Here is a 25872-nt window from a genome sequence, read left to right as displayed (position 1 = left end):
GGTTGGAGAAACAGATGGGTGCTTCTCCTTTGTGCCCTGACCAGGAATCGAACCTGGGAAATCCACATGCCAGGCCGATGTTCTACCACTGAGCCAACTGTCCAGGAGCCCTGTTAGTCAAATAAGTTTGAAAATATGATGTATATGTTTGCTCGCTTCTTCTTTACATTGGGTGTGGGAGACAGGCTGTAAGCTGGCAAAGTCCTCATAGCCTTAGGCTTAGTTTTAAGACTAAGCCTTGCCCTGGCCGGTTGGCTCAGTGGTAGAGTGTCAGCCTGGCGTGCAGAAGTCCCAGGTTCGATTCCTGGCCAGGGCACATAGGAGAAGCGCCCATCTGCTTCTCCACCCCTCCCCCTCTCCTTCCTCTCTGTCTCTCTCTTCCCCTCCCGCAGCCGAGGCTCCATTGGAGCAGAGATGGCCCTGGCGCTGGTGATGGCTCCTTGGCCTCTGCCCCAGGCGCTGGAGTGGCTCTGGTCGCAACAGAGCAACACCCCGGAGGGGCAGAGCATCGCCTCCTGGTGGGCAGAGCGTCGCCCCCTGGTGGGCGTGCCGGGTGGATCCCGGTCAGGCACATGCCGGAGTCTGTCTGACTGTCTCTCTCCGTTTCCAGCTTCAGAAAAATACAAAAAAAAAAAAAAAAAAAAAAAAAAAAAAGACTAAGCCTTTCACACTTTTTTAATACTAAGATCTTTTCAACATCCTTCTAATACTAAGATCTTCTCAAAACTAAGCTTTTCCCCACACCCTTGACTGTTGCATGATGTGGGGTGGTGCACTCTTATGAGAAATCCCATTTATGTCTCAGATAAGTGGCTTTGTATCAGAGACTTCCTTTTTTGTACATTGGCTTAAAGGCTTTAATTTCTACACTATAAAATAAGGAAACGGGCTCTCTCTTGCTCTCTCAGATCCTGCCACCAGCATTGCAGAGAAGAGGCAGCCAAGAAGGCAGGGTGCAGAAGGAGAAGCCAGTTTGTGCAGAGTTTGTGCAGCGAGAAGGAGATGGGGAACAGAGGTAAATAAGGCTAGTGAGCTAGAAACCTTTGATTCTAGGAAACTTGGATGAGTCAGTGGCTTTGGGAGCCCTGAATGAAAAAGGAAGTGTTTTCCCACTCACCAGGTGCAAACTAGGATTAAAGGTAATCCTAGTTCTTGGCTCCATTGTTTCATTACCATCTGTTCGAATCAAATGCAAACCTGCATGGGCCAGGCGGCTATAATGGTGGCTATGACTACTGGCCCTACAGGCCCTAAGCATTTATTTTACTTTATTATTATTATTATTATTATTATTATTGTATTTTTCTGAAGTTGGAAACGGGGAGGCAGTCAGACAGACTCCCGCATGCACCCGACCGGGATCCACCCAGCACACCCACCAGGGGGCGATACTCTGCCCATCCAGGACGTTGCTCTGTTGCAACCAGAGCCATTCTAGCGCCTGAGGCAGAGGCCATGGAGCCATCCTCAGCGCCCGGGCCAACTTTGCTCCAATGGAGCCTTGGCTGCGGAAGGGGAAGAGAGAGACAGAGAGGAAGAAGAGGGGGAGGGGTGGAAAAGCAGATAGGTGCTTCTCCTGTGTGCCCTGGCTGGGAATTGAACCCAGGACTCCTGCACGCCAGGCCGACGCTCTACCACTAAGCCAACCGGCCAGGGCTTATTTTACTTTATAAAGTTTGATTTTCAATGAAAATGAAATATCTTCTTATCTAATGCTTTTTAGAAATACTTAGCTAGGGACTACAGTTTTCAGCAATATGAAATCTGATTATAAAACTACACTTTAATTCACTCATTTTCAATATGCCAGTTCAGAGAAAAATACCTGCATTTCCAGGACTTCTGTCACAGTTACAGAATTTAAAATGAAAAATTACAAAGGTTTGATTTTGTCCTAGAAAATTCATTGCTTCTGAGTTGGTGCATCACAATCTGGCACATCTTCTAAGAAGGTCTTTCCTAGGGACGAATTTCAGCGTACTGTGGTCTGTGACTACCTTGTAGAACAGATGTTCTAAGTAGCAATTCCTCATTGGAACCTATTTTTATTAGCTCTTCTATTTTCTTAGGAGAAGCATCACTTTTATTACTTTTGAGTTCTTCATTTATCTTTATTTTGGCTGCTTCTAATGCTGCGGTATCATTTTTCAAAGCGTGTTGTCTGGTCCTGTGCAATATTTAAAGAGCTGTAAAACCTTGGCAGCCTGACCCATGTCTCTCCTCTCCGTGGCCCTGATGTGCATTGTTAACGAGATCACCCTGACAGCTGTGCTGAAAGTAGATGGAAGGGGGAGAGGTGGAAGCCGGTAGACAAGTAAGAGATTATTTTAATAATTCAAAGGAGAGGGAGAGACGACGGTGATCGGAGCAGGGTGATGGCAGTAATGATGATGACAAATGGTGGAATTCTGAAGACAGAACCGAAAGGACTTGTTGTGGGGTCAGATGTGGAAAGGGAAAGACAGAGAGGAGCAGTTTCGGTCTGAGTAACGAAAAGGATGGAGTTGCCATTTTGTACAAATGAGGAAACTGGAGGAGGAACTTCTTTAGAGGAGAATATTAAGGAATCTATTTTAGACATTTAATGTTTTATATGTCCATTAAATATGCTCAAGTACAGCTGTCAATAGGCTGTTGGATGGATAAATCTGGAGTTCAAGAGAACAATGTTCTTACAACATAAATGTGAACTACAGATGGAGCGAGTGAGTGGAGACAGAAAAGAAGCCCCGTGACAGCTCTGGGATGCTCCCCCACACACGGAGAGACTATGGTTAGGATTCAGTCTGTGTACACAACAGAAAGCCCAAATGACAGTGTCATAAAGAGCACAAAGTCCAGAGGTACGCCCTCCAGCGCTAGTAGGCACGTCCATGATTATCAACAAGGGACCCTGTTCCTTTTACCTCTCTGCTCCGCCATCCCGAGCATCTGTTTCCCATCTTCACAGTTGCCTTGGAGATGGAATGTGGCCACTGCAGCTCTAAGCAATACATCTTTTTTAGGCATGAAAAAGGAGAAGGCAGGAAAGGGCAGAGGAGCTTTCTTGGAAGCCCTCCCCAGTGGCTCCTACTTACACAGCATGGAGAGGGAAGAGCCACAGGCTCTAGAGCCAAAGTGCTGGTGGGGCTCCTGCCTCCAGAGATTTGTACCTGTGAGGCCTTGGGCACATTGATTAATCTCTGCCACAGATCTGTCTTCCAAAAATGAGAACTAATAGTTTTACCTTTAGGTTGGTGAGAGGAATGAATGACCACAGTAAATGCTCCCTAGGGGTTTCACAGGATTAAGCCAGTATTTGATGAGCCAAGGTGGCAGGTGACAGATCTATGGCAGGGAGGCTGAGAATACAGATTTTAGCTGAGCACACTCCTCCTTAAATAAAATGGAGAATGGAATTAGCAGCACTGGCCAGAGAAGAGGATGGTGTAAAAATCCCCAGACCATGAGTCCTACCTCTGGCTTTGCTGCTCGGTCAATATGGAAACTTGAATAATTCAGCCAATCTGAATATTGTGAGGATCAAATGAATTGGTGTTTGTGAAGGGTTTATGTAAAGTATTATATGAAGTATTTTTATTGTCCTAAGATTCCTTTTCATTCTAATTCTACATGCCATGTAGAAGAAATCTATAAACATTCATGTATTAGTTTTTATTGTAAGTGGGTATTGAATTTTGTCAAATTTTTTTCTGTCAATTAATACAATCATTTTTTCCTTTAGACTATTAATAGTGGATTATATTGATATCTTTCCAAATATTGAAACAGTCTTGCATCTAGGATAAACCTCACTTGATTATGGTGCATTGTTCTTTTTATATATAACTAGATTCAATTTGCTACTATTTTATGGAAAATTTTTGTATGTATATTTATGCAAGATATTGATTTATAGTTTTCTTTTTCTTTTCTTTTTTTTACAGGTACCATCTTTTGTGTTGGTTGCAGGGTAATGTTGATCTTACAAAATGCATTGGGAGATATTCTCCCATTATTGATTTTCTGGAAGAAATCATGTAGAATTGGTTCTATTTCTTTAAATGTTCAGTGATGTTTGTCAGTGAAACAATGACTCTGCATATTTCTTTCTCAAAAAGTTTGAAACCTCAAGTTCAATGTCTTTAATGGTTATAATTTACCTAGTTCATCTTGGGTGAGTTTTGGCAGTTCTTGAATCTCAAAAAATTATACTTATTCATCTAACTTGTCAAATTTATGTACGTGGAACTATTTTGTATTGTTCCCTTATTACCCTTTGAATGTCTGTAGGCTCTGACATCAACCCTGTTGATGGTTTAAGTCCACTGAGGTCAGAGGTGTTTTTGCACTTTCCTTATTGCCCTGTGTGATTTCTAGAAGAAGTGGCAACATTTGGAACTAAGGTTCTTCCATATTCATACAAAAACAAATATGTGACAAACTTTCTTCAGATAACCAGTGCCTCATCTCCCACCCAGGCCCAAGAGATTAGGAGACAGAAGCAAGTTATAGAAAGACACTGAGTTCACTGGCAATAGTTTTATTTTCTCCAGGACTGAAACTGGCAGGTCATAACAATCTAGTAATAAATAAGGTCGTTCCCTTCCTTGTGTAAATATTCTTTGTGGTTTCCGAAAATTACTTGGGAGCAGAAAACCCAAAGGAAAAATAGGTAAGTGTTCAAAAGTACTGATAATTTAACATTATATAATAGAGATGTGGTGTAATTTTTTACTCCCAAATTGTTAAATTAGAACCTATTTATTATAGGCCCTGGCCGGTTGGCTCAGCGGTAGAGCGTCGGCCTAGTGTGTGGAGGACCCGGGTTCGATTCCCGGCCAGGGCACACAGGAGAAGCGCCCATTTGCTTCTCCACCCCTCCGCCGCGCTTTCCTCTCTGTCTCTCTCTTCCCCTCCCGCAGCCAAGGCTCCATTGGAGCAAAGATGGCCCAGGCGCTGGGGATGGCTCCTTGGCCTCTGCCCCAGGCGCTAGAGTGGCTCTGGTCGCAATATGGCGACGCCCAGGATGGGCAGAGCATCGCCCCTGGTGGGCGTGCCGGGTGGATCCCGGTCGGGCGCATGCGGGAGTCTGTCTGACTGTCTCTCCCTGTTTCCAGCTTCAGAAAAATGAAAAAAAAAAAAAAAAAAAGAACCTATTTATTATATAATATTTGGAAATTAGCAGTTAAAAGGTGTTATCTGGGTAACTTTTATTTAAGTTGGTGGGGGGGGGGGGTGGCTGGGCAGTTGGCTCAATGGATAGAGCATTGACCTATGGACGTTCCAGGTTCGATTCCCAGTGAGGGCACACAAGAGAAATAACCATCTGCTTCTCTCCTCCTCCCTCTCCTTCTTTCCTCTTTCCCTCGCGTAGTCAGTGGCTCAGTTGATTCGAGCATCTGCCCCAGACAGGGGTTGCCAGATGGATCCCGGCTGGGGCACATGTGAGAGAGTCTGTCTCACTATCTTCCCTCCTCTCACTTAAAAAAAAAAAAATAAGTAAAATAAAATAAAAATAATTTAAAAAAATAAATGAAGAAAAAGGGAAGTTGGAAACAAGGCACTAATATTTATTTTAAAAATTTAATAATGTAATACCACATTAACTTTTAATAATTTTGAGAGACTTTAATTTAAAACAAAGACTATAAAACTAATAACTACCACAAATTATAAGACATTTCAGTTCTCTATTATAGCTACAACCAAAATACTTATAAAGTAGAAACATATTTTTAAACTGATAAATTTTTGAGGTTTTACCCACCTAAATCACCATTTTAGTATGTTGTGTATTGTTAAGCCTTTCTCAAATTTGCTCATCATTTTCTGCTATAATTGTTTGTCATATCTATAATTTTTTTAAATGGGCCACACTGTCATTTATTTATTAATGTGAAGTACTCATTCAAAACATTTATTTGTTCTCCTGATGTCCCTTTGAAAAGGAAGAAGGGTAACCTAATAAATTTCAAGCAAAGCTATACTTTCTTAAGCTCCAAAAAAAAAATGTTAACTGCTTTTTGTGAATTTATTATTTTAGTCTATTTATTTAAGTAAATTAATATTTGAGGGTATCTTTGCATCAGTCAATTTTAATGTGGCAACAGATACTCTCAGATTTTGTGTATCTGAAAAATCAATCTTTATTGTACCTACATTTATAAAAAAATATTTTCAGTGCTTGTAGAATTCTAAGTTTCACACTTATATTCTTACAGAACATTAAAAATGTTATTCCATTATCATCTAGCATTATCACTTTGTTTCTCCTTGGAAGTAATGTGTTTTGTCCTCTAGATGCTTTTAAAATTTTCTCTGTCCTTGACTTTAAGCAATTTTACTAGGATATGCTCAGTTATGCCTTGGGTCTTATAGAGACTCTTGAATCTTTGGCTTCATGTCTTGCATTAGTTTTAGATAATTTTTAGCCAATGTCACTTCAGTGATTGCTTATCCCTCATTCTCTCCATCTTCTCCTCCTGGGGCTCCAGTCAGACATATGCAAAAAAACCTCTTACCATCTGTCACATATATCTTGTTCACTTTTTTATTTTTATGTTTTTAATTTTATACGTCCTACTTAGCAATTTATCAGTCTTCTTTTCTGCTCTATCTAATCTGCTGTTAACTCATCTAATAAAATATTAATAGTTGTATTCATCAACTCTAGAATTTCCACTGGAGCATTTTTTACAGGCTCCAATTCTCTGGTTAAATTCTCTGTCTTTTTCATCTATTTTCTTAAATCTATTAATAATAATTATTTTAAAGCCTCTGTCAGATAACTCTAACACAGAGATCACGCACAGGTCTATTTTTGTTGTTTTTGCTTTTGTTTTGGCCATTTTCCCATGTCTCCTGGGATGCCTGTTGATATTTTATTAAATGCCAATCATTGTGTATGATGAATTAAAAGAACTCTGGTGATATATTCCTTTAGGGAGGATTTTTCTTTCTTCCTTAAGACAAAGAAGCTAGGCTCGACTTGTGGTGGCACAGTGGATAAAACATCAACCTGGAATGCTGAGGTTGCCGGTTCAAAACCCTGAGCTTGCCTGGTCAAGGCACATATGGGAGTTGATGCTTCCTGCTCCTCCCCCTTCCTCTCTCTCTCTACCCCTCTCCCTCTCCCTCTCTCTCTCTCTCTTTAAAAAATGAATAAATTAAAAATTTTTTTAAAAAAAGACAGAGAAACTATAGATCACCTTGATCCAATCAGAGACGGAGATGATTAAAATCCAAGAGGTCTTTGGATACGTCTGAATCAGTTTTCTTGTATCTCTCAAACACTGCAAAACTGCTTAAAGTTCTGTTTAGCATCTTAGCTTCCACTTTCCATTTTGCTGCTTAGATTCTGACCCTGTGCAGCTTATTATATACCCCAAGAAAAAGAAGAATTCCAGGATGTCGGGCTGAATTCTCTGCGATTTCCTTTTCTCCAGAGTCTTGACCCCTGAACCCTTGACTAACCTCAGCCCTGCTGAACTCTAGCTTTCTCTTCTCCAGCATTGAGAGCCTACAGAAAGCTGGAGGCCTTTCCTTTCTGCTTATCCTCTCACCTGTGCCACATACATATCAGAAAATGACTTGAAAGGATAACCAATAAAGAATGTCAGGTTTCCATCAATGGATTGCTCTTGTCTCTGGTATCTTATCCATTAATCCTTACAGCCTGGGTGTTCTCTGATGCCTACAAAAGCGGGTTGCTGTGTTTAATTTTAATATATTTTACTATCTCTTTTCATTGTTCTTGTCAGGGGAAGGGAATTGATATGATACAAGCTACTCTGTCACAGCTAGAAGTAGAAATTTTCTGTTAAGATTTTTGTATTCTTCTATATATATTCTTACCAAATTTATCTTCTTTCTGCCACTTATCACTTATTACTTCATCTGAAAGAGATTCTACTGTTTTCATTACATTATATAATTTAGTTTTCTAATTTCTTTTGAATTTATTTAAACCTATACCGTTTATTCATTCTGTTACTTTTTAGTTTCTAGCTTTGATCTTATAATCCAAATTCTCTCTATGAGTTTTCTGTGTCCAAAAGAGCATTCATTGTAATTCTCTTAATTAAATGGCTTATTTTTTAAGTTACAAGAACAGAACTGTGGTTTTATAAAAACTGGCTCACATACTTTTGATTCTGATTCATGTCAGTACAAATTCTTTTTCTTCTATCACTTATTTTATTCTCATAAAGAATTTCAAATTCCCTGGCCACAACCTCCATCCCTGCTTTTTAGTTTCCTTAATATATTTTACCTAAAGAGAATATGAAACTTGGAACTTCCTTGAGATACTATAAATATTCTATTTGTATAAAATTCATATTCCAATAGTTGTTTCTTTATTATGTCATTTATATGAATAATACTCTCAGAGGTGTTACAAATAAGTAATTACATGGAAGTAGATTATATCCAAAGAACATAAAAATTATGAATTTTACTCAGAATTTACTCTTTTTCATGCCAGTAACAAAGTTTAAAAAATAACTACTTAGTATTGTTCCAGATAAAGGTATTATAAAGCTTGAAATCCTACTATGTGTGGGGGAAATCTTATAAATGAATCCTAGAGCTACCTACCACACAAGTGTCTTAAAAAAAATAAGACTGTGGCTCTGTGATGCCCAAAATGTACCTTCTCAGGATGAACTTTCTCATATCAAGCTGCCCTAAGTTGTTTCTAAAAGCACCACTGAGCTCCTTCTCACATATGCTCAACAACAGATCCCACATCTGGTTCTTCTGGCCCAAACTCTTGGTCATGGCACTCTTTTCCTTTCTTTCTTGCTGATACGTGTTCTGAGATTACCATGATACAGGAGCAGCTACATTCTATAAAGAATGGTCATTGCTGGTACCCAACCAACCTTCCCTTAACTCTCCAGGATACAGCTAAGTTTACGCTTCAGCATTTAACAGTACTATTCTATGGTTTCTCTTATGCAAGGTACCCAGAGGAAAGGTATCTTATAAATGCTACTAGAGATGGTTACCATCACAGGTTAGTCTCAATCTTCCTTCAGGGCCCTTTGAGGGTGTCCTGAGCCAGCCTGAGCATAGTAAGGGTCAGGTTATTCCAACATTAGGAATAGTCTAAATATAACTGTGCCTAAGAACCCAAATATCTTAAGCCACATTGGCAGAGAAAGATTTTTACCTTTCTTCAAATCTGTCTAAGATTGTCTCCTCTTGCTCAAAGATGACTATAGAAGAAATGGCTCCTTCCCAGGAAAATATGGCGCCTGATCACAGAGTATGAACTTGCATCAGACCCTACCAAACATAATGGTACCATGTTAGTCACCCTGGGTTATGTCTTGACTCATATGACAGAGATATAGGATGAAACAGTCCAGTTCAGATAGAGTTGTGACAAACCCAGTCCTGTTCTCTGTTTTTCCTTCAGCATGAGCTCATGACTCTTACGAGATGTCCTTTCTTTGGTTTATTCCAATCAATGCGTCCCATATAAGAACAAAACTAACCACTGCCAACTATGTGAGGAAGAGGATAAGCAGATTCACAAACAAAATTGTGTAAAATGGATTTTAGCAACAGACTTTAAATTAATAATGATGAACACCCCCCATCAAATGTCACAAAGCAGAGAATCAGAGATATGGCCCATACTTGAAGACGTGGTACGGTTTGCATCACCAGCCACATTCTGCAACAAGGCCCACCTGTGTGCCCACAGATATTTAATTTACGTTTGTATAAGTCAAGTACTCATTCAAGAGGTCTTTTGCAAAATTAAAAAAACAAAAGCAAAATCAGAATATAGCTCAAAGATAAGCTGAGCCTCTCTTTTAGCAAGCAGAAATTCTTGCTACCTTTCCCAATGTTTCTTTAGTTTCTACTGGTCAAGATTTCGGGAAGTATTAGGGCCATGATGTCCACCAGCAGGAAAAGAAATCACCATTAAATAGGCTACATGCCTGACCAGGCGGTGGTGCAGTGGATAGAGCATCGGACTGGGATGTGGAGGACCCAGGTTCGAGACCCCGAGGTCGCCAGCTTGAGCGCAGGCTCATCTGGTTTGAGCAAGGCTCACCAGCTTGGACCCAAGGTCGCTGGCTCAAGCAAGGGGTTACTTGGTCTGCTGAAGCCCCACAGTCAAGGCACATATGAGAAAGCAATCAATGAAGTAAGGAGCCGCAACAAAGAATTGATGTTTCTCATCTTTCTCCCTTCCTGTTTGTCTGTCCCTATCTGTCCCCCTCTCTGAAAAAAAGACTAAAAAATAGGCATCTACAAAGCCTTGTGGCGTGCACTTTATGTATCATACAATTCAGGAATCTTGTTGCATACAATACAAATTCTGGTGTATTTAAGTAGAGAGGAACTTTACAGCTGGACTGCTGAATCCAGGTTTTGGAAATGGCAAGGAATGAAGGGAATAGAGCCTTGGCTCAGAAATACCGTGATTAAGATTGTGCTGCTGAACCTCTTGTAGCAGTACTGGGACTGCTGGGAACCTTCCACCTCACTGCACACTTACCACTACCCCAGGGAATTATCTTTGTTCCCTGCATCAATGCATAACTCCCAAGAATCAAAGTTTCTGTCAGGAGTGTGTTTGGACAAGGCTAGGTCATGTGCTCCTAGCTATTGAGTAAGAAATGGAACATATGCCCCCTTTACCTTAACAGGGATAGGCAGGACCCTGCCCGCCAACAAGACTGATTCGTTGGTGAATGAGGTTTGAAATGGAAAAAAGAGTCAAATGCTGGGCAGCCAACAAAATGGCAAGCATTCAGGGCTCTTCGCTACTCTGGCTTTCTAGTATCTATCTGCACCACTTGTCCTTTATGTGTGAAAATAAATGTTCCTGCCCAATATAATACATTGATCCCTGATAGAATAGGAAATGTACTTGTCTTCTCAGAAGGAAATGATCTAATATCTCAATAGTTTCTACATTCAGCACAAAATCAAAGATCTCTTGGCAATGTTTATTCCTCCTCTAGTGATCATGTAACTCCATTTTATAGAACATAACTGTGGACTAAATTATAAAGTAAACAACCAACATAATCCACACACAAAAATGTGGTGGCAAAAAAAAGACAGAAAAAATAATTACTTGAAATACATGGCAAAACAAAAAAGTAAATACAAGCCAAGGCTATGGTAGTCATATTTGTAATTTTTCACAGCATATTGGATGATCAGGATTGGCTTTGGGGGTCTTTATATAGAAATACAATAGTCTTTATTAATTTTTGCAGCTGGTGTATCACTTAAGTTCCATCCATATTTACTCCTGTCCCCATTACATAGTGACAAGTTTACATGTCCCTGATAGCCAGAATCAGTGTCTCAAAACAACTTCTTAACAACAACATGCATATTTGCCTCTTGGTTCAATAGCATCTAGAGCTCCAAGTAGCCAGGTGTCCAACTCAGCTTTCATTTTCATAGAAGCATTGTAGCATTGTGATAGCATTGCTCATTTGGATTCTAAGATCTTGAAGGTAACAGAGCCCAGGTGTCAGGGGGTACTCCCACTTCTACTCTTGGTTTCCAGACCTACATTCTGTTTAATTGGGAGTAAATTTGTCTTAAAGTGCCTGTTTGGGCAAAATCAATTACTCAAAATATTTTAAGACATTTATACTGATAAAATGATACAATCATTTCTAGGCTTTGATAATTCCTATATTTAAAAAAATATATAAAATTTAATATTGTTTATAAAAATCCATTTATTCAGATTCCCAGAGAATTTTTTAAACAGCATAATCTATTTTATTTAACCTTCCATAAATAGAACATGGACACAGCAGAGTGGAAATTTTAAGATATTTAGTCATTGAGACAATAAGCTAATGGAAAATATTCTTCAATATCAGCAGATCTGTATAAACTTTACCTAAGCTGGAAATTTTTAATTTTTATGTGTGTGTGCATGTGTGTGTGTTTTTCTGAAATGAGAAGCGGGGAAGCAGAGTGACAGACTCCCACATGCACCCAACCAGGATCCACCCGGCAAGCCCACTAGGGAGCGATGCTCTGCCCATCTGGGCATTGCTCCATTGTAACCAGAGCCATTCTAGCACCTGAGGTGGTGGCCATGGAGCCATCCTCAGCACCCAGGCCAACCTTGCTTCAATGGAACCTTGGCTGCGGGAGGGGAAGAGAGAGAGATTAAGAGAAAGGAGAGGGGGAAGGGTGGAGAAGCAGATGGGCACTTCTCCTGTGTGCCCTGGCTGGGAATCAAACCCCAACTTCCACACACAGGGCCAACATTCTACCACTGAGCTAACTGGCCAGGGCTTAATTTTATTTTTTATAATTACCCAATACCCATTTCTTTTTTATAAAAGTCCCCTCATAATACATGCTAAGTAAAGTTTTCTAGTAATAGAGATTCTCTCTAAAGATAATTATAAGGAAACTAATTACAAGGCATGATATACTAAATTTTAAAAGTGCTGTCAATATTTGTGTTTGTGGTGATTGCTACATTAATGCCCCCTAATAAATCTCACTTCCTGGGTGCAACCCTTCCTCACTGACTCTAGGTATTGTCACATAACTTGTTTTAATCAATGGGACATCAGCAGGAGTGATGCCAACACAGGCTCTATTCAGTCCAACACAGAGGGTGTTCTCATATTGAAATGCAGCCACTTCCATGTGAAGAAGCTTGAACTGGCCTTCCTGATTATGAAAGACCACATGGATGGAGAAACACAACCATTCCAGTTGTCCTAGCTGAGCCCAGCACCCTATAATCCATCAGCTGCATGCAACCACATGAGTGAGTCCAGGTGACTCCAGCAGGAATCTAGCTTACCAACCAGAAATGTGATAAATAAAATGTCATTGTTTAGATCTTGAAGTTCTTATGCTGCATTATATACCTAATATAGTATGCTACAAATATTATGTGTTATTAATATTAAATCCTGTGCTGCATAAGAATAAATGGGAGGGTAAAAGAATGAATGGAATAATAAGATTATCCTGGAAACTTCTAGAAAGGCAAGAAAACTATCCCTTGAAAAGGTATGAGAATAATTGAAAGGGCACAGTTTCTCTCATGGATATGGAACTAGAGACAACAATTACAATCTAGTTCTTCCCCTCTGTCATGATTTAATTCACAAATATTAAACAATAGTGTTGTGCTATAGGCTCTTCCCTCAACCTGTCTTATTCAATACTTTTATCAGTGACTTGGATGAAGATGTTGCAGTCGATTTATCAAAATTATAGATGACAAAAATTTGAAGTTTAAAACACTTAATGGTAGAATCATCATTCCAAAATGTCTAAATCAGTTGGCATAAAGAGCCAAACCTATCAATTTAATAGAGATTCAAGTTGAATCCTTAGATTCAAAATAGCAAGTTAATTCAAAAGACACAAGTACCAAGTTGGAGAATCATACTTAGAACATATCACATTAAAAAAATAATAAACAGCAACAGTATAAAACAAAACACAGAGACTTGAGCTGGCAGCCAGTACGGTGAGTCAAGAACATGATAACGCTGACAAGCAGGTGATGTCTTGGCTACAATGGATGTGCAATGCCCAGAAGAAGACAGCAATGGTTCCCTGCTCTCTGCATTGGTCAGGCTACAACTTACATATTGTGGTCATTTCTGGACTTCAAGACAATATGGTGGAGAAACATGGACAGGCTGGAAGGGGAAAACCTGGCAGAGAGAAGGTCTAGAGAATGTTTCATAAGAGGAACAATTGAAGAAAGCAGGAATTGTTAGATAAAATGGATATTGTTTTCCAACATTTGAAAGTTTATCAGAAGAGAGTGGTTTGAAAATAATTCTCTGTCTCTCCTGATAACAAATCTTAGTTGGTGTCTGAAAGGAAAACTGTCTCCATGTCTCAGCCACATGGCATCCAAGCATAATTGCTAACAGGCAGGTCTTTGTACAGCACATCTTTTCACAGAGATATTCAAGGCCTGGGTCCCTGGAGCATCCTTGAAGTTTGACCCTTCTCATCTGTATACATGCTCTAGACTAAAGCATCAGAAACATCAGAGGAAGCATTTCCTTTATTTCTACAACATTATGAAATGGCTGCAGGAGTGAGCCTTCAAAACGGCGGCTTAGTACTCCTGCAATGAGGCAGACTCTCCCTGGTCTCTTTGGGAGAAGGTACCACGGGAACCAAATCCAAATCTCACTTCAGCCTTAAGCACCTCATTTATTCATTCATGAAAATTTACTGAGTACTGACTTTGGGCCAGGCACTGTGTTGGGAATGCTGAGATAAAAGACATCACCCTTGTTCCTGAGGAACTCACTGTCTAGTGGGGAAATAGGTAAATAGAGAATTTTAATAAAACTTAATGAAATGCTACAATCATGACTAATTTCCTAGGTAAATCTTATAGTTCCTTATTTGATATTAATATTAGTAAATCATTTTTATTCCTTTAAATTTTTTTATACTTAATTCTAAATTTTCTGAGGATTAAAAGATGAATACTTATTAGGAAAGATAGTTCTCTTCCTAATTAATGGAGGTTATTTACTATTAGAGACCAATAAAGGACTTGGATTCTTCCCAAGACCTGAGGATATATGCAAAACTCTACTTATAGTTATTATGATAACAATTGCACAACTTTGATAGAAGTTATTATCCAGCCCATTTTCCTGGATTTACATTATACACAATTTCTAATGCTTCCATCTACCTATAGAAATCTACAGCTCCCACTCAGGACAATCCATGTGATGTGTTTGGGATTTCTAAACTATGTAAATATCTCTTTAACTCTAAGAACTTATACAGTAAACTGATAACATCATAAAATATATAGATGCCTTTCATTTAATGTTTTTCAAAATTAAAATTTTTGTTCTATGATCTGTCCACAGATATTATGACACTCTGTAAGTAATTTTAATACAAATAATAAAAAATTTTAAAATTCATGAGTTATAATCCATAGTAATTTTTTCTAGTGACTTTCTGTCATAAAATTTGTAGGCAAATTGTTCTTTAATAGAGGACCTCAAATACCAGTATTATTAAATATTGATAAGCTGTCAGGCCTAATTTCTCTCCAATTTATAATTTAGTACATACACACCACATGCTCAAAAATTTCCAATTTTCACAATACATTTACAAAGTAATAAGGAAAACTGGATGACATCACTACCAAAGATGTCATAGTTCCGACAGAAGAACTAAGAACAGGGAGTAGGATTTTGTGGGGACAATTCTACTTAGAAAATGGATTTTTGAAGATTATTTATTTATTTATTTATTTATTTTACAGAGACAGAGAAAGAGTCAGTGAGAGGGATAGACAGGACAGACAGACAGGAACGGAGAGATGAGAAGCATCAATCATTAGTTTTTTTGTTGCACTTTGCGACACTTTAGTTGTTCATTGAATGCTTTCTCATATGTGCCTTGACCGTGGGGCTACAGCAGACTGAGTGACCCCTTGCTCGAGCCAGCGACCTTGGGTCCAAGGTGGTGAGCTTTTGCTCTAACCAGATGAGCCTGCGCACAAGTTGGCAACCTCGGGTCTCGAACCCAGGTCCTCCGCATTCCCAGTCCGAAGCTCTATCCACTGCGCCACCTCCTGGTCAGGCAGAAAATGGATTTTTAAAGGTTAGTCATTTGAAATATTTGCCACGTGGAATGCATGATTATGACTTCAGATTGCAGGCTATTAAAACTGCCCTTCTGCAGCTTATAGAAGGTTAACACAAAAGACAGTATTCACTCATTTAAAAGTATTTACACTAAAAAAAAAAGGCAGCCATCTAAATATATACAAAAGGAAAAATAGAATGAGGGGTGGGTTTTTTTCCTTTAAAATGTCCTCCTAGAGATACCAACAGTTTGCATTTATAAAAGAATGGAAGCAAATGCTTCTGAATTAGCTAGAAGAGACATACAAAGACCACTGGTGAGACCTGATATTTATCAGCACTAAATTGACTTGACTTCTTTCTCAGTTGCTTCATCAGAGGCTGGACTCTCTTCCATTCTAGTTTCTCTTGTTTCTGCAGGGGAGTCTTCTATAGTTTTATACTTAGCCACCTTGGCCTTTCCTCTTCTGTTTGCATTTATTTTTGTCTGAAGATGTGCCCTGTCCCTTTGTGGCTTTGTCTCAATATGCACAAGCAGGCTCTACCGACAGCCAGCCTGGCCATCAACCACTGAACTCTTGTTTTCCTGCTCCATCACTTGACTTGATCTCCTTTTGTGCCTTGTGGTAGTGTTTGCATTTTCCATTTACCTTTAAAGACATTTGTAGGTGGTGTGTTATTTTTTTCCATTCTTGGCCTCATTTAAAAACTGATACAAATGAATTTTGAATACTACCTTTCACTTTTGTCTGACTTGTAGTCACACATTATAGAGTCTTTCTACTTACATTCCACCTTGTGTCAGAAAATGCTTTCTAACTGATATAGTTCATGTTAGCTAATTTCTGTATTCTTTATAGGCACAATATATGAGCCAATAATGCCAAATAAATAGCAAGACTCACCTGTAATAAATTCTAGTCCCTTCATCTTCTTTTCAAATAACTCATGTAATTTTTTTTTATTGTTCATCTTTAGGGAATCATGGCTTTTTATTATTTTTTCTTTTTTATTAAATTCATTGGGATATCACTGGTTAATAAAATTATATATAGGTTTCAGGTGTACAATTCTATAATATATCATGTGTATATCGTATTGTGTGTTCACCACTCCAAGACAAATCCCCTTCTAACACAATTTATCCCGCCTATTACCCTCTTCTACCTCCCCCACTCCCTCTCACTCTGGTCATCACACTATTGTCTGTCTCTACGAGCCTGTTTGTTTTCCTTAAACCCATCACTTTTTAAAATAGATTAAACGCACTTCAGTTGCCTGGAGGATTTATTATAATTTTTACTGTCACAGCTTTGGCCAGTGGTACCTTCTTATGCAGTTCCTATTTTATATATATATAAATATGATTTTATTATATATATGATTTCATTAATTTTTGAATGCTTTCTTACTGTTAGCACAAAATAATCCAAGCTATCTTATATATCTCTAGGCCAAGCATAGACTGAGATGTTTCTCCGAGTATCCGAGATTCTTCTAGTAAAAAATTATAGAGAACAAGAACCGGGAAACAGGGTGTCACATGAAGTAATATTGTTCTTAAGTTATTTCAGTATCAAACCTACAAACGTTTTCTTTTAAAGTTTACAGTAATATTTCTAATTCGGTTATAAAACTACAATGTTCCTACTTAATTGGAGGAATTCTGTAAGTGCAGCACCTCTTCTCTTACACAAGCAAGAATGATTTTTTTTTCTTTACTTGACTCAGAGTTCTAAGATACCCACCCCAATATCACACGGAATGATCAAGTACTGAATGAAGCTCAATATTGTCTATGTAGTCACTTTTGTTTTGAGAAAGAATCCCAGAGAAGGATGTGGATTTCAGGTAGTTGGTTTCAGGCTCATCCTTCAGCCCTCAGACTTTGTGGTTACAAAGGTGCTTATTTGACAGATGGTTTGTTTTATTAGTTTCCACTGACTCTGTGCCTGAGGTCATGGCCACAGCTGCCAGTTCTGCTTCCTTAGAAGTGGAAGCTTTGGTTCATTCCTAGTTTCTTTCTTTTTTCTTTTGTATTTTTCTGAAGTGAGAAGCAGGGAGGCAGAGAGACAATACTCCCACATGCACCCGACCAGGATCCACCTGGCAAGCCCACCAGGGGGCGATGCTCTGTCCATCTGGGCTGTTGCTCTGCTGCAACCAGAGCCATTCTAGTGCCTGAGGTGAGGCCATGGAGCCGTCCTCAGCACCGGACCAACTTTGCTCCAATGGAGCCTTGGGTGCAGGAGGGGAAGAGAGAGAGACAGAGAGGAAGGAGAGGGGGAAGGGTGAGAAGCAGATGGGTGCTTCTCCTGTGTGCCCTGGCCAGGAATTGAACCCAGGACTTCCACATGCCAGGGGCCAACGCTCTACCATTGAGCCAGCTTGCCAGGGCTTGTTCTTACTTTCTTGGTGCTAATACTCGGTTCTGGAAAAGAGGCTAAGAGGTCGTCCAGTTTGCTCATAGAGGGTGGAATGAGTTCCAGGGCAAGTCTACTATGACTTATTACACAGTAAAAAGTACAAATTCATGTATCCAACTGGATGCTGGTCAGACTGATTCTTCCCATTCCTCTTTAATTTCTCTATTACACCTTCAATTAAATTTCAGCACTCCTAAATTTTGCCCTTATCAAAACGCTTTAAATATGTCTCCCTTTCCTGACTCACAAGCATTTCCTTGTAAATACCATTCAGCATTTCCTCATTCCCTTAGCAACCTGATTACCATGAAATGTTTTATTCACATTTTATAAACCCAAGTAATCGCCCAGTTAGTACCAGTCCCATCCCAGTGCCAGCCCAGTCCAAAGTGTTTTATTTTCCACAGGAAGATCAAAGAAAAACTTTGTATGCAAATATCATACATACAAATTTAGGCTTTTGAGGTTTAGACTAAAAGTCCTTCAACCCATGATTGAGAATTCATATAATTTGACTATACCATCTGACAAATTTTCCATTTTCAAGAACACATATATCTTTAATTTAATTACAGATGACACAAGTATAGAATTTTAAGTTCTCGTGGGTCTTTGGGAAAATAAAAGTATCATTACTTAATATTTTATAAATTCAAACTTCTAAAACTTACTTTAGAATATCAGAAAAGCAGCAGAATATATCAAAATAAGACAGTTCAGTAGAAATATTGTGTACATTTACATCAGGTAATTCAGTTTTTATGCAGAGATCTACACTTGTGTTATTCATCATTACAGAGAAAAACACAAAATCACATTAAATATTCCAGTTTCATGACACAATATAGATATGATTACCCTTTGAAATTTAACAGGCTTTTAATACAAAATCATTTAATTTTGTAAAAAAAAATATATATATATATATATTTAATTTATATATATAAATTAATTTATAAATTAATTTGGGTGGTTGTCATTGTTCATCCCCTGTCTTTCAGAGCTGGGGCTTTTGTTATTAGGACAGACTTTAAATGGCCACTTTTTATCCCTCTTAGACCTCTACTGAGGCCCAAGTTTTCTATCTCTTCCTTGATCTTACTTCTTTTCTTCTTAGTGGAAGGTGAAATTTTTCTTTTTGAGCTTAAATTTTTCTCATAAGAAAGTATTCATTTAAAAGAGCTTAATTTGCCTGACCAGGTAGTGGTACAGTGGACAGAGCATCAGCCTGGGATGCTGAGGACCCAGGTTCAAAACCTCAAGGTCACCGACTTGAGCACAGGCTTACCACTGAGCGTGGGCTCACCAGCTTGAGCACGGGGTCACCGGCTTGAACGTGGAATCGTAGGCATGACCCTGTGCTTGGTGGCTTGAAGCCCAAGGTCACTAGCTTGAGCCCAAGGTCACTGGCTTGAGCAAGGGGTCACTTGCTCTGCTGTAGCCCCCTAGGTCAAGGCACATATAAGAAAGCAATCAATGAACAATTAAGGTGCTCCAACTATGAGTTGATACTTCTCATCTCTCTCTCTCTTCCTGTCTGACCCTCTCTCTCTTTTTCCTTCTCTCTTTCTCTCTCACAAAAAGAAAGCTTAATTCATATAATATATATTTACCTCTATACAGACATTTATATTGTCCTCCCATTTTTTAGTTAAATATATATATATCAATCCATTCCAGCAAACTATTCAAATACAATATTTTCATGTTTTTAATAAATAACAATTCATAGTTTCAATTAAGTGTTTTTTATTAATTTTTTGCTTGATGTTGCCTCCCCCCCCAACCCCTCCCCCCAACCCCCACCACCACATTCTTTAGATTCTAAAATCTCTGATTTCTAATATGGTAGTAGCCTGCCAAGTGTTCTTTGTTTTGTTTTATGGAAGGGAACAACCTTTTTTGTTGTTGTTGTTAAGTCATACAAAGCTTTTACGATTACGCACACGCACTTAAACATGTACTCTGGGGAAACGAGTTCATCATCGGTTACTTGAAAGTGAGGCTGGGGCAGTGGAAACACGGGTTTCTGTGAACAGACTTCTGGTGAGGGCCCTTTCCCCCTTCGGCGAGCGACACTGCAGGATAGCCCTTCCTGAGTGAGGACCCAAACCTTTTACTGCGAGGCTGCATCTTCTCATCTGTAGTGATGGAGTGATCATGTCTCGTGGGCTTGCTCGTATCTCCAGACAATTTGTAGAAGACTTCTTGGCATCCTTAGAGAAGGACTATGTGGTCATTTATGGGGGCTTCCTAGGAAGTTCAATTTGGGGCTCAAAGCAACAGCAGAGGGTGCAGAAGTTCACTCGGGCACTCATGTGCCCAGCAGCCAATCTATTACTACTTTTTCATAATAATTACATTTTTCCCAAAACAAAGCCCTTGAAGATGTCATCTTTTTCACTTGGTGGCACTATACAGACACCTGAGAGGAGTTCTTCAGGGAATCATGTTTTTAATGATTCTGCAACCTCTCTTGGATATCTCTGAGGAAGGCATTTAGAAATCTGTCCTTCTCACAGATACCATGATTTCATCTGGCACTCGTTCCAGGCCGAGTCTAGGACAACCATGCTGTACAAAGATGGGGGGGGGGGCTCACATTTATTTTGTTTGACTGGTGAGCCCTGGAGTTAGGCAGCAGGGCAGTTCTATTATCCAACTATAATTTGTGATCATAACTGATTAACAAGAATAACTGATTAACAAGATTAATTTAGTACAATTCAAAATGGATACAAATGGGGTTCATACAATGGTCTAAAGATGAGTGGAAGTGATGAGTTACTTCTTTCCCAGGCCTTGAACTTAAATTAAGGATCATACATTGCTAATTAATCTAGTTTTGGGACAGCCATTCACATAAGAGCTATTCAGAGCAGAAAAGGCTCTCAAAGACTAGACCAGTTGATAGACAACTTCAGTCAATGGTGTCTTTCCAAAACAACAACGCCTAGGCATCCACGCACAGCAGGCAAGAGGTAAGGAGGGAAGATAAGGGGCATTTAAAAAATAAGGTATCAGAGGTCTAAGCATTTATTTACTCGGTCCTATCCTGCGGGCCACCTCTGCTATTCTCAGGGTCTATGTTGTTCAACATCCTATCAAAACCACATCAAATTGTTGTGGAGATAAAGAGCACACACTTAGAATTTAAAAATAGGTCCATACTCTTTGATTAGAACTGCATTGCAAAAAGAAAGAAGAAGAGTACCTACCGGATTGTAACTAGGTGACCACCACACCCTTGTTTTTTAACACATCAAAATGACAGGCTTTCCTTTAAACATAAGTTCAACTTTAGACCCCTTCTGAGAACTGCTTTGTGATTAGCAGGGGAAGTGGGCTTCGTGACATTCAGGGGAAAGAAGAACCCATGACCCTTCAGGAGGAGAATCAAAAGTACTTCTGATACAAAGCGGAGAAAAGAATGGCTTAGCAAATCTCAGAAAGCCTATGTGAAAAATACCTTTGTCAAACCTTTGGAAGGAGGCACAGTGCTTGTGTAGTAAAACACATAGCTATCACTTTGATAGATTTTTTTTTAATTTAATTTTTGGCAAGTAATTCTAGATTATTAGGAAGGGCTGATTTGTTTGTTTGTTTTCATCAACTATCATCTACTTGAGGACAGGTTGGGGTGACCCTGGACAGGACCTCTGAGTGCAAGGAAGGGGAGAAGATCTATAAGGTTCCTTCCCTCACCAAGATACTTCAGATTGCACTGTATCCACTAAGCAAAAAAGAATGAGAAAGGGGAAGGAGGGAAGAAATACACCTGACAGGGGTTCCCAGTCCAAAGCCCTGGGTGGCTTGACAACTTCAAAGTTGGAGCTACCAGCAAGTGACATTTCAGTCAATCTATATATACCATTGCCTTCTGGTGGTCATTAATTTTGGTATCTTGTGACCACAGTTCCTTTGAGTGATACATATTTCCCAAATTTCCTGTAGAGAACATGAGACAGAGGAAGTAGAACACCACAAAATGACTGTGACCCCTGTTAATTCAGGAGCTTCTGCCCCCCAGGGTTATGTCTTGATTGTTCAAATGTCATCAGGTTCTTCCTGCTGATCTGCAGCAATAAGCAGACCAACACCCAAAGGAACATTCTAGAACTCTGCTGGGTAAACCACTGATGACCCAAGTTTTAGACAGGACTAAGGGGAGAAACATCTCCATGCTTCAGTTATGCGGTGCTCTGAGGTTGGAACAATGAAGCCTGTTCCAGGGGGATGTCTTTGCTGCTGCCCTTGGCAGCCATTAACATAACACTCAGCTCTATCCTCAGTGGACACACTCTAGATAAACAACGCAACACAGTCCCATCTCTACTATATTTAACTATACGGAAAGATGAGAGGCCCAAAATTACTAGAACATGATGGACTTTATCCTGACCTTCCTTGAACAAAATGTTGACATGAACTATATTTCCCTTGTAGAATGCATGTGGCCAAGTGTTGTTAATTCAGATGAAAGAGAGAATCAGGGTAAAGGAGCTTACCCTAAAATTTATCTGCATTATTTATAAGAAGAAATTCATGATTCTGTTGTTATCATGCAAAAAGCATTTACGTGCCATTAAATAAGGCCACTTAAGAAGTGGAGCTCTCTTACCCGCTGTTCTTGGAAGAGGTGCACTGGACCTTAAACAATATTAGAGGCAAAGCTTATACCCATTTAAGACCTGTTTTCTGACAAAAAAAAATTAAGAAAAAAGAAAAAGAAGTGGAGCTCTTTTCAAGCATGAGAATAGCACCCAACATTTAGGCAAATTTCAAATGATTTCATGCCAGAAAGCCAGTTCATGTGGCCCCTTCCGGGGAAACAGCCTTGGTTTGCCTAATTCTTGCTGGAAAGGAATAAAACCAAATACTTTTCATAGGACATGAATTGTATTTTTCACTTCTGGAGACCAACTGCCTACAACTGGTACAAATTAAAGAGGTGCCCATTAGGAATCAAATAGTGCAAATTACTGCCTGGTTTTGTATTTAGACTAATTGAAAATAATCTCTGCTCGGCCACAAGCCCACATTTTCCTCTATTCTAGAAACACAGAGATGGTTGGTGGGTAGGAACAGAGTGTACAAAGATTTCCTCCTCACCCCAAATCAGATCTGATCCAGAACAAGTGTATGTATACCACAACCAGGAGATGATATAATAGATTCTCAGACTTAAACTTGGTTCTAGACGGCAACAATTTCAAAATGTTATTAGTGTAGAAAATGTTAGTTCCTATCTCACAGGCTTCCCTTAAACATATTATTATTGGAATCACAACATAGATTATGTGTTATAGAGACTATATTTACTGTGTTAGTCTCATAACAACCATGTGAAACAGGCAGTCCCCACTTTACAGTGTAGGAAATTGAAGCTGAAGAAATGAAAGCCTAAGCAAAAGACAGATCTGGAATTCACAGGGAAGCTGCCTGATTTTCATTTAATTTTAATTACTATATGATTTATGTTTTCTTAAGCCCATAGTAGCAAAGCATAAAAGAGATCTTATGTGAACCATTGAATCTGATTCTGCTCCTCCAAAACCCCCATGCAGAAATTTCTTCCTCAGTATCCCTAAAACAAAGATCAACCAGGCTCCAATAGATATTTCAGAAATTGGAGCTTGTTATTTGAGGGGAGGGGAAGTTCATTTCAATACTTGACTGGTGTAATGGTTAAACAGATCTTCCTGACTCCAAGACAGCATTGTAAAGGTCTTTCTGACCTCTTTCTCCTCTAAAATCCACTGGCAAACAAGAAACACAAATAGAAACTCTAACATCAGGGAAGCCAGAAGAATTGAATCCATAAACCCCAAACCACAATGAATGAGGATGAGAACACAAGATGCAATGGTAAGTGATCCAACAGAAAAAAGTGTGTTGGGCAGATAGGGGGCTGGGTAGATGGAGGAAAGGCAGCAGGAAATCGAGAAGCTAAGCTGCCTGCTAGAGTCTGAAAAGACCAAGAAACTTGCAGTTAATACTCAGCAAGCAGAGATAATATCAAAAGTAGTAGTAAGGCAGGGGCACTACAGTAGGATCATTCGATGGCTAGTTTTTTTGATTTCTGATTAGGAGAATGAATGGTTAGAAGCAAAGGTCCCCAATTCCACTCATAAATTCAAGTAACTTCTCTCGATCCTTTCAGGATACCTGAGGGTTGTGCTCTGGAGAAGCTTAACCAGAGGGCTCCGGAATCCGGGGTGTGAGGTCCAGCGGAGGGCAACGGTGAAAAACAATGATAAAGGAAGGAAGTTAATGGCATGAGCCTCCAGATTACAAACCTACTACAAAGGCAACGCAATAAATGGGAAAAAAAAGAAACATATCAAAATTTATTATTATGAAACTTCATAATATCGGGGAGAAAAAGAAAATCCTAAAAGGTTTCAGAGATGGAAAAAAATGATTATACAAAAGATCAGGATAAGAATGATCATGCACTTATAAGGAAAAGAAAAATGAAAACTAAAAGACAAGGGGATAATGTCTTAACAGTTTTGATAGAAATGTAAAAAGTTTTATCAAAAATATTTTTTACATTTTCTAAAAGCTTATATCCAGCCAAACTAGTAATCAAGTAAGTATAAGGATAGCAAACAGGCATTTGAGATATACAAATTCTCCCCTAAATGTACTCTCAGGAAGCCAAAAGACACTATGTTTCACTAGATGGAGAAGCAAAGCAAAAAGAGGAAGAATGCGAATCAGCAAACAGGAGAGGGAAAAGGGAATTCCCAGGATGACGTGTGTGTGTGTGTGTGTGTGTGTGTGTGTGTGTGTGAAAGAGAAGTGCCACAAGCACAGCTGTGCAGCAGGTGAGCAAGTTACCAGATCAGCCTGGAGCAGAAAGTCAAGGTTCTGAGGGTATTTATATGGGGGTGATATGGCAGTTATTAACTCCAGGATAAAACAGTAAGTTTTAAAAGAATGGAGCTACAATCACAGTATTCTACCTGATTTAGCAGTAAACTTTCAATAATGAAAACACAGAATAATAATAATAATTTAAAAATAAGATATGATTTTATTGAGAAGTAAGGAGAGAAAAGAGGATGTCAATACTTTATATTGTCATCTATAGTTATGGGAAGATGATGTTATAGGTGTTTTATTTACAAACAAGAAAGTAAATCATGGAAAATTATCTATAATAGTTTAATAGTACTTATTACTTCTGGGGAGCATGACAAGGGGAGACAGGGATTATTTTTTCTTGTGATAAGCTTTTTAGCATCATTTAATATTTAAACTATTTTTTTGTAATATTTGCATAAAATAACATGCTATTTTCACAAAAGAAGTATTCCTTACTGTAACTCAAAGGTTGATTTTATAATAAGGACTTAGCTGTATTAATTTGTCTTCTTAATTTCTCTACTCTAGATCGTTGGCATCCAGCATGCCACAGATGGATTCTTGGGAGCCGCAGTTTGGGTGTTGTTGTTAATGTCATTTATAATTAAGAATGTGTAAGTCCATTCTGGATTATGTGGGTAAGCTGTTGTTGGTCAAATAAGTTTGTAAATATGATATATAGGTTTGCTGGCTTATAGTTTGCATTGGGTGTGGGCAATAGGCTATAAGCAGGCAGGATTGTTATACCCTAAGGCTTAGTTTTAAGAATAAGCCTTTCTCACCCTAAGTGACTTTGTATCAGAGACTTCCTTGTTTGTATATTGGATTAAAGGTTTTGATTTCTACACTATAAAATGGGGCAGACCTGGAGCTTGCTCTCTCTCGGTTCCTGAGATTAGCATTAGAGGAGAGAGCAGAGAAAGAAGAACAGAGAGAGGCCACGTGGAGGAAGCCAGAAGCAGCAGCCAAGATGGCAG

General features: G+C 39.0%; 1 pseudogene; it reads right to left on the bottom strand.

The window, feature by feature from the left end:
* Window positions 1-1903: 1903 nt before the first annotated feature.
* Window positions 1904-2213, bottom strand: LOC136316450 (complex III assembly factor LYRM7 pseudogene; annotated as a pseudogene).
* Between the last annotated feature and the right edge of the window lie 23659 nt (window positions 2214-25872).

The sequence above is a fragment of the Saccopteryx bilineata genome, chromosome 12, assembly GCF_036850765.1.
Source record: "Saccopteryx bilineata isolate mSacBil1 chromosome 12, mSacBil1_pri_phased_curated, whole genome shotgun sequence".
In the NCBI taxonomy this organism is placed as follows: domain Eukaryota; kingdom Metazoa; phylum Chordata; class Mammalia; order Chiroptera; family Emballonuridae; genus Saccopteryx; species Saccopteryx bilineata.
Note: the sequence above shows the minus strand (reverse complement) of the source record. Positions and strands in the feature narration are given on the sequence as shown.